The following is a 13,828-nucleotide window of genomic DNA, read 5'->3' on the forward strand; positions in this document are numbered from 1 at the left end:
AACTCGAGCGGCAAATCTCAACTTGCAACCTCAATCGACCTTGCAAAACTGACGATTTAGTGCCTATTTTTGGAGCTTATATTTTTTTTGGGGGGGGGGGGGGTTAATGATGGCTCAAAAGTGGTCAAGGGCTGGTGGTTTTGGGGTGGTGAAGCTGCTGGAATTTTCGAAAGAAGGCCAAAGAAAGAATCACACGAGTAGAAATTTCCTTATCCTAGAAGAAGAAAAATATTTTTTTCTCAATTCCTTCCTCCTTATTGTTCCCTTTCTCTCTCTCCTTTTTTTTCATCACATTTCTCATCTATTTATAGAATTGTTTTTCGGAATTTTCAGATTTTTATTTTTATTTATTTTTTATTTTTAATTAAAAAGAATTTTCACTTCCCATTTTTCTTATTTTTTTTTAAAAAAAATTCCCCACTTTCCTTTACTTTTATTTTTTAATTTCTCACTTTTTTTACTTTTAATATATTTAAAATCCCACTTTTTTACTTTTTTTATTACCACTTACTTTTACTTTGTTTTAAAAAAAATCAGATACCTTTACTTTTATTTTTTAATTCCAACTTTATTTTACTTTTCATTTTTTTAAATTTCCACGTTATTTTACTTTTATTTTTTTAATTTTCCACTTTTTTTACTTTTTTATTAAACAATTTCTACCTACTTTTACTTTTACTTTTCAATTTTATATTTTTAGTTTTTCTATTTTTTAATTCCCATCGAAAATTTATTTTTTTTAAAAAGAAAATAATAATAATAATTAATTTATATATATATATATATATATATATATATATATATAATATAAATATATTCACGATTCACGATTAGGTAGAATCAGCCAGAGAATGGTTGTATGTTTCGTCCCGTCTTTACTATCTCTTTTCTCAAATTTCGAATCCTGATTTCTTTTTCATTCCCTTATTGTTATTTTCGCTCTTTTATTTTTCACTTTTTTTCTTTCTTGTTCACTAAATTTTTCTTCTTTTACTCTCTTTTTCTTTATTTTTCAATGAGATTGTCTATAGCTATGATCGAATATGATGGGGATTGCCTACGTATCATGACGCCGCATGAATCAGATCATTACATAGTTCAAAAAATAAATGCAGAATAAAAGAAAAGAAAATTTTGGTTTTTGGTTTTTATTTTTTTCAATATTTCATTAAATAAAATCTTTTTGGGTTTTTCTATTACAAATTTTTTGGAAATACTGATGATTAAACATACATACTCAAAACAATAAAAACAAACTCGAAAAGGTAAAAAATACAGACTCAAAGCCAAAAATAAAATAAAAAAATAAAATCAGGAATACATAAGAGCTTCTAATACTACTCCGGGGCCCCGTGGTATATCAGTCGGTCTCGACGTGGGCGTGCGTGCAATATCTTCTTGAAGGTACTCTTAATCATCCATCACATGACATACAAAAGTCATCACAGAAGTAAAGAACATGGACCTGGTCATATCTCCGCATTTATGGCATTTCATTGCGACGTAATCAGCAATTTCTTTAATTCTCATTCTAATGACGCCCTTTTCTTGGAGCAAGCGTCCAATTTTCTGAGACCGGGCCTCCAACACTTGTGTGGCCGTATGGTTTTGGTCTTGCAATTGTTGTATGACTTCTTCCAATCGGGAAATCAATGTATAGCAATGCTCTCTTTCAGCTTTGAAATCCTTTGTCTGTTGGACCATTTTATTTTTGAGATTAGTCAGCTTTTCCCTTAAGATCGCGACCCCTCTATCATACTTTTGCTTTAAATGCTGAACACACCTTGCCCGTTCTTCTGCATTATTCGCCAATTTTGCTCGAGCTTTTGCTAATTCATCCTCGGCCTTTGTCAAATCAAACCCATAATCATGAACTTTCCGTCTCAGATTGCTTATGAGTCTTTCATTTTTTTCGCTTTTTACCGGGTTTTCAGCAACTATTTTTATTTTCTAAATCTGAGCTCGGAGGGCTTCATTTTCTTGGGTCAACCTTTTCTTTTCTCCTTCATCCTTAGCAGCCTGCAAACTACTGTTAAATTTGAGGTTTTTGATTTGATCCTCTAGCTTGCTTATGGTGGTCAGGTATTCCTTTTGTTTAGCTAACCAAACCCACTGTTCTCGCGCTCCATCAGTGAATTGTTTGACATGGGGTCTTTTGGCGGGCTGTTCTGTCTCTTGATCGACTCGAAATCTCTTACCATACTAGGCTGTGTAATTAGATTCTACTTCACCTAAAGAACAATCCCGCACTTGAGTCTGTGGCTCCAGAAACCTACATTGGTGCCAAATCTGGCGAACCTTTTCTTCTGGGAATGCGGCTTTTGGGCATAGTTCAATAACCCGTGGACTCAAATCTTCATCATATGGGACTGTTTGGTATCTTCCCAATTGGCGTAGGACTCGAGGCAGAGCATATGGCTGAATACTTCGAAGTGCCATCAACAAAAGAAAGTACACTCCGGCAGACATGTAAATAACCTCATTGACCGTGAGCCAACTGAAAGTACACTCAATTCGGTTTGCGGTCAAAACACCCAAATACGCGAACCAAGCCTCAGTACCCTCCGGTAACTCATGACCGTTTACCCGGTTTCCGAATTCTTCAATGCAATTGAGTCCGGTCAGACCGTAGTTCATGTACCTCGGGCGATGGCAAAGATGTTCCACCACCCACATTTGCAAAAGCAAGTTGCAACCCTCAAAGAACTTTGTCCCAGCTCGACAGGCAGTTAGAGCTTGATAGATTTCTGCGAGAATCATCAGTATAAGAGTGCCGTTGGCCTTTTTGACCATAAAGTCGGCCATTCCTGCAAGTCCTAGCTCTATATGTCTGTCACTCCTTGGGCATATCAGAGTGCCTAAAAAGGCAACTACGAAGGCTAAACCTCTGCGTGCTTCCCATTTGTTTTTATTTCCCTGACGACTCAAACCATTGTCCGGAGCCTCAAATCCTCACAGATCCCCATACCGGCAGTATAAGAAGTGGAATGTGCAAAATCCGTTGGCCAAATTTCCATCTTTAACCTGCCGGCTAATGCTCAGAAGGTCCAAAAACTTATGAGGAGTTACAGGTCTTGGTGCTACTAGATATCGGTGCCTGAAAATCCCGTCAAGACCATCATAACCTTCCATCTCTTCTAGCAAAGGGGTCAACTCAAAATCAGAGAAGTGGAAAACATTGTGCGTCGAGTCCCAAAACAGTATCAAAGCTTCAATTATATCAACCCTTGGTTTAATTTTCAGAAGCCCGGCGAGCCCACCTAAAGCCTTTGTCACATAAAGCTTGCTGACCTCCCCCAGGTCATTCCACCACATGTGGAGTCCCAGTGGAATCTCATCTACGACCCGAAAAGGTACATTCTCAACGGTGTTCATTTTGCACACAAATTGAGGACAAAAATCAAAACCGACACATTTTCCAAAAACACAAAGTGGTTAATTTTAAAAATCCAAATAAGTAAATTTCGTAACAAAAAGGTTTTTTTTTGTTGCAAATACGGCCCTTTCAGCACTTGAGGAAAGATTTTAGGGTTGTTTCTGCCAACTGAGGTTGGTTATAGGAGAAAAGACTTACTTGGGTTTACATTCTGGCTATTCTTGTGAAAACAGCTTTCCGGCGCTCCAGGAGAATGTTTTAAGGCTATTTTGTCAAGAACGACCCCGGGTGATGATCATGTTTCAAAAGGTTCTTATTTTGGTTAGTTTTGAAAAATGTGGTCGGACCTGATAGGGGTTGCCTACGTATCCCACATCCGGTGAGAATCAGACCCGCGTAGTTCGGTAGGTTTTGGAGCAATAGGAAAATACAACTTATTTTGAAAATGACTTTTTTTTCTAGAGTTTTAGTATTTATCAAATACCCGAATTTTCAAAACCGGGTAAACTTTTTTTTTTCTTGGTTCCCTTTCTCTATTCTATAAGCCGGTCAACATGCAAGCCGAAACAAACATATGCACAAATAGCACGTAAAATGCATCAAGATGGTCTAATATATTGGGTACACCTGTCCTAGACGGACCCAACCCCTATGTTGAGTCCCCAAAGTCGAATGCACGTGATGCAAATAAACGTTCTTACTAGGGATTCGGCATGAGGCTATGTTATTCTAGATTTAGATCCTAGGTGTGTTGTTCTAGACCTGGCTTACCCGAGCAGACAACTCGAGCAGAAGGGAGGGCAGCGTACCGGGAATACAGAAGCTTCACTGGCTTTGCAACTTGTCCGAACCTCGTTCTAAAATTAGGGTATGACTCTAATAGAAAAGAAGCCACGCGAAGCGCACGCTTCCCAAAAGATTTAGAAGACTCAGAGAGAAGAGGGTTTCGTAACAGTTTATATACAGTTCAAGCAATATCAAAGCGGTAAAAAGCGGCATTTAGCACATTAGGTTCAAACACGTAAAATTAAGAGAAGTGAACCTTTGTATTTATGATTGTGGATTTAAATTACAACCACTCAATGATCGGATAGCTCTCAACTGGACCCTTCGGACCACGAAAAACTCGAGCGGCAAATCTCAACTTGCAACCTCAATCGACCTTGCAAAACTGACGATTTAGTGCCTATTTTTGGAGCTTATATTTTTTTTGGGGGGGGGGGGTTAATGATGGCTCAAAAGTGGTCAAGGGCTGGTGGTTTTGGGGTGGTGAAGCTGCTGGAATTTTCGAAAGAAGGCCAAAGAAAGAATCACACGAGTAGAAATTTCCTTATCCTAGAAGAAGAAAAATATTTTTTTCTCAATTCCTTCCTCCTTATTGTTCCCTTTCTCTCTCTCCTTTTTTTTCATCACATTTCTCATCTATTTATAGAATTGTTTTTCGGAATTTTCAGATTTTTATTTTTATTTATTTTTTATTTTTAATTAAAAAGAATTTTCACTTCCCATTTTTCTTATTTTTTTTAAAAACAAATTCCCCACTTTCCTTTACTTTTATTTTTTAATTTCTCACTTTTTTTACTTTTAATATATTTAAAATCCCACTTTTTTACTTTTTTTATTACCACTTACTTTTACTTTGTTTTAAAAAAAATCAGATACCCTTACTTTTATTTTTTAATTCCAACTTTATTTTACTTTTCATTTTTTTTAACACACGATTCTCTTTCAGAATTTTTCTATTTTCTCTCTCTCTTCGAGCAAAATACATGCTTCTAATCGTGAATTCTCTAGCTGATTCCTCTAGGGTTACAACAATTCTTTGGCTGATTCCTCTAGTAAGAAAAATAATATATATATATATATATATATATACAAAAATAATATATATATATATATATATATATATAAGTGTAGGAAAGCTAAAAATATATATATTAAATTCAAAAAATATTTACATAGTAGAAGGTGATAAAAATTCAAATATAGTAAAAAATTAGGTACTCATAAAAGGTATACAACTATTTATTATAAACCAAAATTATTTTAAAATATTATTTTTTATAACTGCCTTTTATATTTTATAGCAAAATAGGTATTTATGGTATATACTACTATTGAGGCATGAAATATGCTATTTATGAAATATGGTATATATTTTCAATTAACACACGATTCTCTTTCAGAATTTTTCTTCTTTCTCTCTCTCTTCGAGCAAAATACATGCTTCTAATCGTGAATTCTCTGGCTGATTCCTCTAGGGTTACAACAATTGAATGTTTGGAGGTGTGGATGAGAAGGAAGACAACTGTCGCTCGCTGTTAGATCAAGTAGTTGGAATCTTCTCGTCTATAAACCGCTTCATGAAAGTGATTTCAAGATAGACTGTGCCTTCACCTTTTAACAGAGAGGCATAATGCTGAGCAATCGACTAATTGCAATACAGTCAACACAATGAGTCTTTTGCAATGCGTTCCGTCTATCGATGATCACATTTCTAGAATGGATTACCAGAGTATAGGTTAAACGAGCGAATTCAACTTTCATGATTAGAGAAATCCTGGTGAATTTCAAGGCATCGGAATAATCCGAGTAGAGCATGGGTACTGTAACATGAACGACGAATATTGTATTCTGTACGGATCCGACGAACTTTCTTCTCTTCTTTGCTATTTAGTCACATATAATGATACACGTACATTGTATTGTGTACAAATTCACTTAGACACATAGTATTTTTGTATAAATATAATTTTTTGCCTATACTTATGTATTTCGAAGGTCTGTATTTTTTTAATATAGTTGAATACACCTGTATTCATGAATACTGTACATAACAGTATACATGATATAAACATTGAAATACATGGAATACAAACATTAAAATAGAACATAATATAAATAGTGAATACATTTAATTTTAAAATATAGTAAAATACACTGAATACAAATAGAAATACAGAGAATACAACCAATGAAATATACTGAATACAATAGTAAGAACATGTATTAGGAATAACTAAAATACTGTTAATACAAATACATTTGAATACACTGAATATAATATAGCGAATACATTAAATACAAACATTGAATATAATGAATGCAACAGTAAAAAAAATATATTGAAACACACTAAATACAAAAGTTAAATACAACAGTTATATGCAACTGAAAAATTATTCTAATTAATTGGATTGAGTTCAACAAATGGGCGGGTCAATGACCAGCCCAACCTTGGAAGGGTTAAATGGGTTTGGGCTCAAATTACCACCCCTACATGTAACCTAAAATCTTTAAGAAAAGCTAGCATAAGATGAAAAGATAAATATTATGAGACATAGATTGTGAAAAAGTTATCCTTTACAACACTGGAAGCTAAACAAAGATACAAAGTAAGCTTACTGTGTGGAATTTTGATTAGCAAAAGAGTCGGGGCATTTGCATCTATATTCAGTTTTTGGGTTACCATTTAACTTATACCCACTTTGTAAAATAAAATTGCAGGCCTACTCACTTTTCGGGTAACTTGAGACATACGGGACCTGAAGTAACAAGAATTTATGTCTGAAGTTTGAACTTCAAAATTTTTTGCCTAAGTAAAACTTCAGATATTTTTGTCTGAAGTTTGGCCTGACTTGCAAAAAGCAATAAAAAAAACTTCAGTTCGTAGTGTAAACTTTAGACAAATTAGTCTAAAGTTCTTTAGTTTGTAGTGCAAACTTCAGACAAATTAGTCTGAAGTTCTTTTATTTGTAGTGCAAACTTCAGACAAAATTTAACCTGGTAATGTCTGAAGTTTGGCCCTGTAGTCTCAAACTTCAGTTGATGCTTCTTCAAGTTTTGACAATAAACTCTTGTTTTATTATTTACGTACTTTGTGTTGGGATGTATTAATGTTTGAGAGGCAGTGGCGAGTCTTTCTTTCTTCTTGATTTGTCACTTTGTCCAATTTCCAGAAATGATAATATGTGTAACTTACAGAATAACATGTTTGAGAGAGAAAAGAAGAAAAAGGGGAGGAAGAAAGGAGCGCATAGGTCGCAGGAGAAGAAGAGGAGGCAACGAGGGTCTGAAGTTGTCAAAATTAGGGTATAAGTTAAATAATTTTAAAAATATGGGTATATGTTAAATAATTTTAAAAATATAGGTATAAGTTAAATGAGGACGATCAAATAGGGCGCTCCATGTAAATTTTACAAAAGAATCAGCTGCTCATTAGCCTAAGGCAGAGACGAGTTGGTTGTATTATACTTTGCTGCTAATCTTGGTTCTTTTAGGAGACAAATGGTTAAAATTAGAGGCACCTATAGACAAGTGTCGAGTTGTCCCACATCTGTGGGATTTGAGGTCCTTGGTCTGCTTATATGGTCTTGTGTACTCCTCACATCATAAGCTAATTTTTGGGGTTGAGTTAGGCCCAAGGTCCATTTATCAACAAGCTCTAGGACCGGTATTGTTCTGAAACTTTATTTTTCTTTTTCTTCCAATTTGTTGATCAACTGTTTTGCACTAGCCAAACTCTAAAGCAAATATTAGGTTGCATAAAGTTTAGATACAAGCATCGAAAACCTTTTATGCATTTTCAAATCTCTAAGGCATATACCTAGACACTGTACGACATATATCAAACAAGCCATGTGAAGTTCAATGAGGTCATCTGTCCGCCTGCGGATATCTAGAAATCAAATGTAACAATTATTTACTAGAGGCTTTTCCATGGAAGTTTCTCAAACTATTGCTACAATTTTGACGTCAATAACAGTCAGCATTGATTATTTCACAGCATGGATACAACTCTAAACGTTAATAAAATTTAGCTTTAATGAAGCTAGCTCTTCAACAAGAATTACCTGCAAGTTCAAGGAGCTAAAAAGACCATACCATGTTTAGTAAAATGCTGAACGATACCACCTGAATTTCCATATCTATGGCAGCTATCTCTCCTCTGCTGCCGTTTCTTTCCTTTATCAGGTATTGCTGAATTACAAATCTTTATTTGCTTGTGAAAGGTTTAAGTCTGTACTTTGTAAAATGTACTTTAAATCTAGGCCACTGTGAAAGGAAAATTTGATCTTCTTCCCTTGAACACATAGTTTTCTCTACTGATGCATAAAGTTTTTCACATATTTTATTCTTTCATAGGACCAGACAACTCTAACATGGTTAACACTCACATGAAATAAGGCAGTCATAGACGCAGGAGAAGCCGCAGCAAAGGATCCTTGGATAGCTGTGAAAAGTATCTATAAAAAAAAGTTTATTCAAGATGCGGATAAGGCTAAAAGAACATGAAGAGGGCAATTTAATATGCTTCACGCATTTTTTAGATCATTAGTTATGTGTACGGTCAGAACCGATTAGGTCAGTCGTACGGACTGATCGAGACGGCAATACTTCGATCGAAAGGTATCTACGTAAGGTCAGGTCGAGGTCCGAAGAAAGGGGCTTCAGGATTCGAGCTTCAAGTCCGATCAAGGATCAGTTCGGTATCATTATCGGGCCCATGACCAAATCGAACCACAAGGAAAAAGGTTGTCGGAGATGCACAGACCGATCAACACTCACCCCGAATATCAAGACTCCGAGTCAGGATTGAGCTCGAGTCAAGGCCAATGGATCGACCCGATATCGAGTTCGAGTTAGTATCGAAGCTCACAGACAAGGCCGTTACAGCCGCACTAAGGGAAAGAATCCTGACGGGAAGTAGGGAAAAGACGATACATCATGGGCTCTCCACTACGTTTTTTTTATTGTTGTATATAAAGTAGGATCCCTCTACTATAAGGGGGGAGGAAGGAGGGGGGATGGATTGTAAGCAGAGACACATTGGAACAAAAGATTTCTTCTCATATTGAAAGATATCCCCTTGTGTTTATTTCCCTTTTTCTTATTCGTTTTTCTTCTCACTATTCTCATTCTCATAGTCAAGAATACACGTATTTCTATTTCTCTATACGATTCGTATCAAATTATATCACATATCCTTAGAACCATATACAAATTTAACTCTATCCAATTTTTTGGGTAAACAGTTTGGCGCCCACCGTGGGGCTAAGGATAACAGTGGTCACTCGACTGCTAAGCCTACGGGCTACTTTTATTTAGAGTTCGAGCAAGCACTTACTCGACCACTAAGCCTACGGGCTACTTTTATTTCGAGTTTGAGCAAGCACTCACTCGATTATTACTCCTACGAGCTATATTACATCGAGTTCAAATCATTCACTAGACTATTACGCCTACGGGCTATATTATTTCGAGTTCGAATCATTCACTCGACTACTAAGCCTACGGGATACTTTTATTTCGAGTTCGAGCAAGCACTCACTCGACCATTACGCCTACGGCTACATTATTTCGAGTTCGAATCATTCACTCGACTACTAAGCGTACATGCTACTTTTATTTTGAGTTCGAGCAAGCACTCACTCGACCATACGCCTACGGGCTACATTATTTCGAGCAAAACTACTCATTTCTTCGAATTCAAACGAACACTTGACTATTTATGCTGAAGGATGTTCGAGCCCGATAAAGCAAATGGGACTACCCACAAGGCCCGAAGGCAACAGATATTAAAATTCAAACTATCTATTTAGTTTGAAAGGCTATTTTACTTCAAAAGGAAGAAAGATTTATATTTACAAATTTTTTGTACAGAGGCGGCTACTGTGCCAAAAGGAAGTTCTTTATACAAAAACTAAAAGCGGTATCAAAAGAACGCAACAAACGACCTAAGGCCCTAAATGAATCAATCTTCATCGCCGGCCGTATTCTCGGCATCGTCCTCATCTTCAGACTCCCCCGAGTCATCGGAGTCCTCATTAGGAGAGGACAACCTCCGAGCTTTGTTCTCCTCCGCCCTAGCGACTTCAATCTCGGCCCTAGTATCGAAGCCCTGAGCTCTGACCTCCTCGAGAGCCTCTCTCTGAGCTTGCCATTTTGCATGTTCGACCATGCTCTCAGCTTTGGCTGGGTTAACCTCGACATCGATCCTGAACTGATCCACTTTGGCATCAACTCTTTTATTGGCCTCGATCACCTCAGATCTGGCCACTTCAAGTTCTTTGGCCAAATTTGCTTTATTTGAAGTTTCCAAATCCAACTGATGTTGAAGCTCTTTCATCTTTTCGATCAGCCCCAAAGCATTTTCTTTCGCAGATCGAAGTTGGGCATCAGACAACTCCAACTGAGCTTCGACGACTTCCTTTTTCGAGGCAAGGATATCCATACACTTTTTAAATTCTTTTGCCTCGGCAAGTAGCGCATCTACCTATGAGTTAAGCCATCCAATCTGCTCGATCCTCTGCCAAACTTGCAGAATCGGATCATTAGTGGTTATCTCTTTTTTATCTTCACTATCACGGAACATTCGAAATACCTGCTCGGCCATCTCCTCATGCTCTTCCCGAGCCACTGTTAAATCTGCTCAAAGGTTTTCACTAAGGAGCTTGTACGAGTCACTCTTCTCAGTGAGGCTCCAAACCTCGGCATCATGCTCCTCCCAGATTCGAAGAAAGGCCTCGTGATGCAACACTGAAGCCTGCAAACAAAAGAAGAAACATTAGAATTACCTACAACTCTATGTGTAAATGAAGCAACAAAAATGCCATTAGAGTTACCCGATTCAAAGCATGTTGGGCCTCGTTGAAGAGAGAGGTGGGCCCCACCGCATTCATCACTGATTCATCTTCTTCGGTCACCAATGACCGTAGGTAGCTGGCAATCCCCACAGGGTAAGAAACAATTCGGGTATCCGCAGATACGGAGAGCAATATCTTCCGCCTTCGGTCGGGATCGATGCTCGGGGCCAAAAATTGGTCCACCAGTTTATGAATTGATGAAGGCTCTGTAGAACCCAACCACGACGCTTTTTTGGGTACCGGCATTCCACCAAAACCGGTAACCTCCTTCGAGGCACCTGACTCGAGCCCCTCCAGAAAACCATGGATATCAGCTGACTCCTGAATACCCTCATAGGACCGATCCTCCAACATGACGGCCTCTCGAATCATGGCAATTGAAATATGAGGGGATCCGCCAATGTCAACTATCCCAAACTCATCCCTTGAAATATCTTCTACTGCCCGAGAAGATCCACCCTCTATGTCCCTTTCAATCATCTTAGTTCGAGAAGGGATAATCTCGGCTTCTTCTTGTTTTGGGATTATGGCCAAGGTACCTTGATTTGCTTCCACCAAATTAAAAGACTGTTGAATCACAACATTAGCCCGTACGCAGGCTAAATTCCCCTCTCCTTCTTCGGGCTCGTCCCTTAAATGGCAGGCCACTTCCGAAGTTATAACACTAGAGCCCCTATTTTGCTTTCGAGATCTCTTAGCCGGTTTCTTCTTCTCCGAGCTCGGGGAGCCTGATACGTCTTTTCTCTTCTTTCTTTTACCTGCTTCAGGACAAGAACTTCTTTGCCACCAGATGGGGGCCTCATGATTACATCTTTCCCGAGTCCTACAAAAGGGAAGAGGGAGATTTACCATACAAACCTATGAAGAGACAAATCGACAAAAAGATTTACCATGACTGCGGGCCTCCCATCGACCCTTTGATAATTCGACCCAAGCACGCTCGGAGTACGGTCTCTGCAACACCAAACTTTCGACCCATTGTCTAAGATCCGGGATCGATTTCGGCATTCGAGCTATGACTGTGATAAGGAAAGAAAAATGGATCAACAAAATAAAAGGAAATCACAAAATCAAAACGGGTAAAGAGAAACGTTCACTCACGGCTCATATTCCATTTCTCGGGAAATGGCAAGTCATCGGCAGGGATCAGGTCCGAGGTTTTGATTCGAACAAAACGGCCCATCCAACCCCGATCCCGGGTCTCGTCTATGCTCGAGAATGACGCTTTGGTTGCTCAGCGAGCAAGCTTGATCAACCCTCCTCAATAAGTCGGGGGACTGTAAAGGCACATAAGATAATCGAGGGTGAAGATACGCCCCTCGACCTTGCTCGAGAAAAATCGAAGAAGAATCACTATCCTCCAAAAGAAAGGGTGAATTTGGCCGAGAGTCACATCGTACCTCTTACAAAAGGCAACGATGACAGGGTCTAAAGTCCCAACGTGAAAATATAAGTGTAAACACTTAAGAACCCTTCGACATGGGTAGCAATTGATTCATCCGGCGATGGGATTACTACGAGTTTATTATCCCAGTTGCATTCTTGTATGACTTTATCGAGATCTTTTTCGATAATTGAACATTGATACCTCGACATCGGCTCACACCGACCCGGTATCGGAGAAGGCTTTTCAATTTTAAAATTGCCTACAGTCAAACACCCTACCGGAACGAATTCCTCAGGACGGGGCTCTTCCACATCATCACCACCAGCATATCGAGATGAAGAAGCGGTCTCGTTTTGCGGAACAGTTTTAGATGTTTTTGCCATTTAAAATTTCGTGAACAAAGAACGGAAGTATTTGGTGTTTTAAGAAAGAGTTTGTAGTAAAACTCAGAGATTTATAGGCAGAAAACTCAGAAGAGACGAAAAGGAACTTAGAAAAATTGGAAGATTGAAGACGTAAAGTATGAATGATGGAAGGAAAGGCTATTTATAGATTGAAGCAATGATGGTTCAATATCAGAGGTAGCCGACCATCGTCTGACACATTAAATGCCTTGGTAAAACCGAATTGATGGGACAACTATCACATACGTCATGGTCTAGATCGATGTAAACGTCAGTATATATCTGATCGAGCTGTTGGGAAATCATATCGTTTCTCGCCACATCCTTTGCCGAGAAATGAGGGAACTATCTATGTACGGTCAGAACCGATTGAGTCAGTCGTACGGACTGATCGAGACGGCAATACTTTTATCAAAAGGTATCTACGTAAGGTCAGGCCGAGGTCTGATGAAAGGGGCTTTAGGATTCGAGCTCCAAGTCCGATCAAGGATCAATTCGGTATCATTATCGAGCCCATGACCAAATCGAACCACAAGGCAAAAAGTTGTCAGAGATGCACATACCGACCAACACCCACCCTGAATATCAAGACTCCGAGTCAGGATCGAGATCGAGTCAAGGCCAATGGCTTGACCCGATATCGAGTTCGAGTCAGTATCGAAGCTCACAGACAAGGCCGTTACAGCCGCACTAAGGAAGATAATCCTGGCGTAAAGTAGGGAAAAAGCAATATATCATAGGCTCTCCACTATGTATTTTTTATTGTTGTATATAAAGTAGGATCCCTCTACTATAAATGGGTGATGGATTGTAAGCAGGGACACATTGGAATAAAAGATTTCTTCTCATATTGAAAGATTTCTCCTTGTGTTTATTTTCCTTTATCTTATTCGTTCTTCTTCTCACTATTCTCATAGTCTAGAATACACGTATTTCTATTTCTCTATATGATTCATATTTAATTATATCACATATCCTTAGAACCATACACAAATTTAAATCTATCCAATTTTTC

Source organism: Nicotiana tomentosiformis, chromosome 9 (assembly GCF_000390325.3).
Source record: "Nicotiana tomentosiformis chromosome 9, ASM39032v3, whole genome shotgun sequence".
NCBI classification, from domain to species: Eukaryota; Viridiplantae; Streptophyta; class Magnoliopsida; order Solanales; family Solanaceae; genus Nicotiana; species Nicotiana tomentosiformis.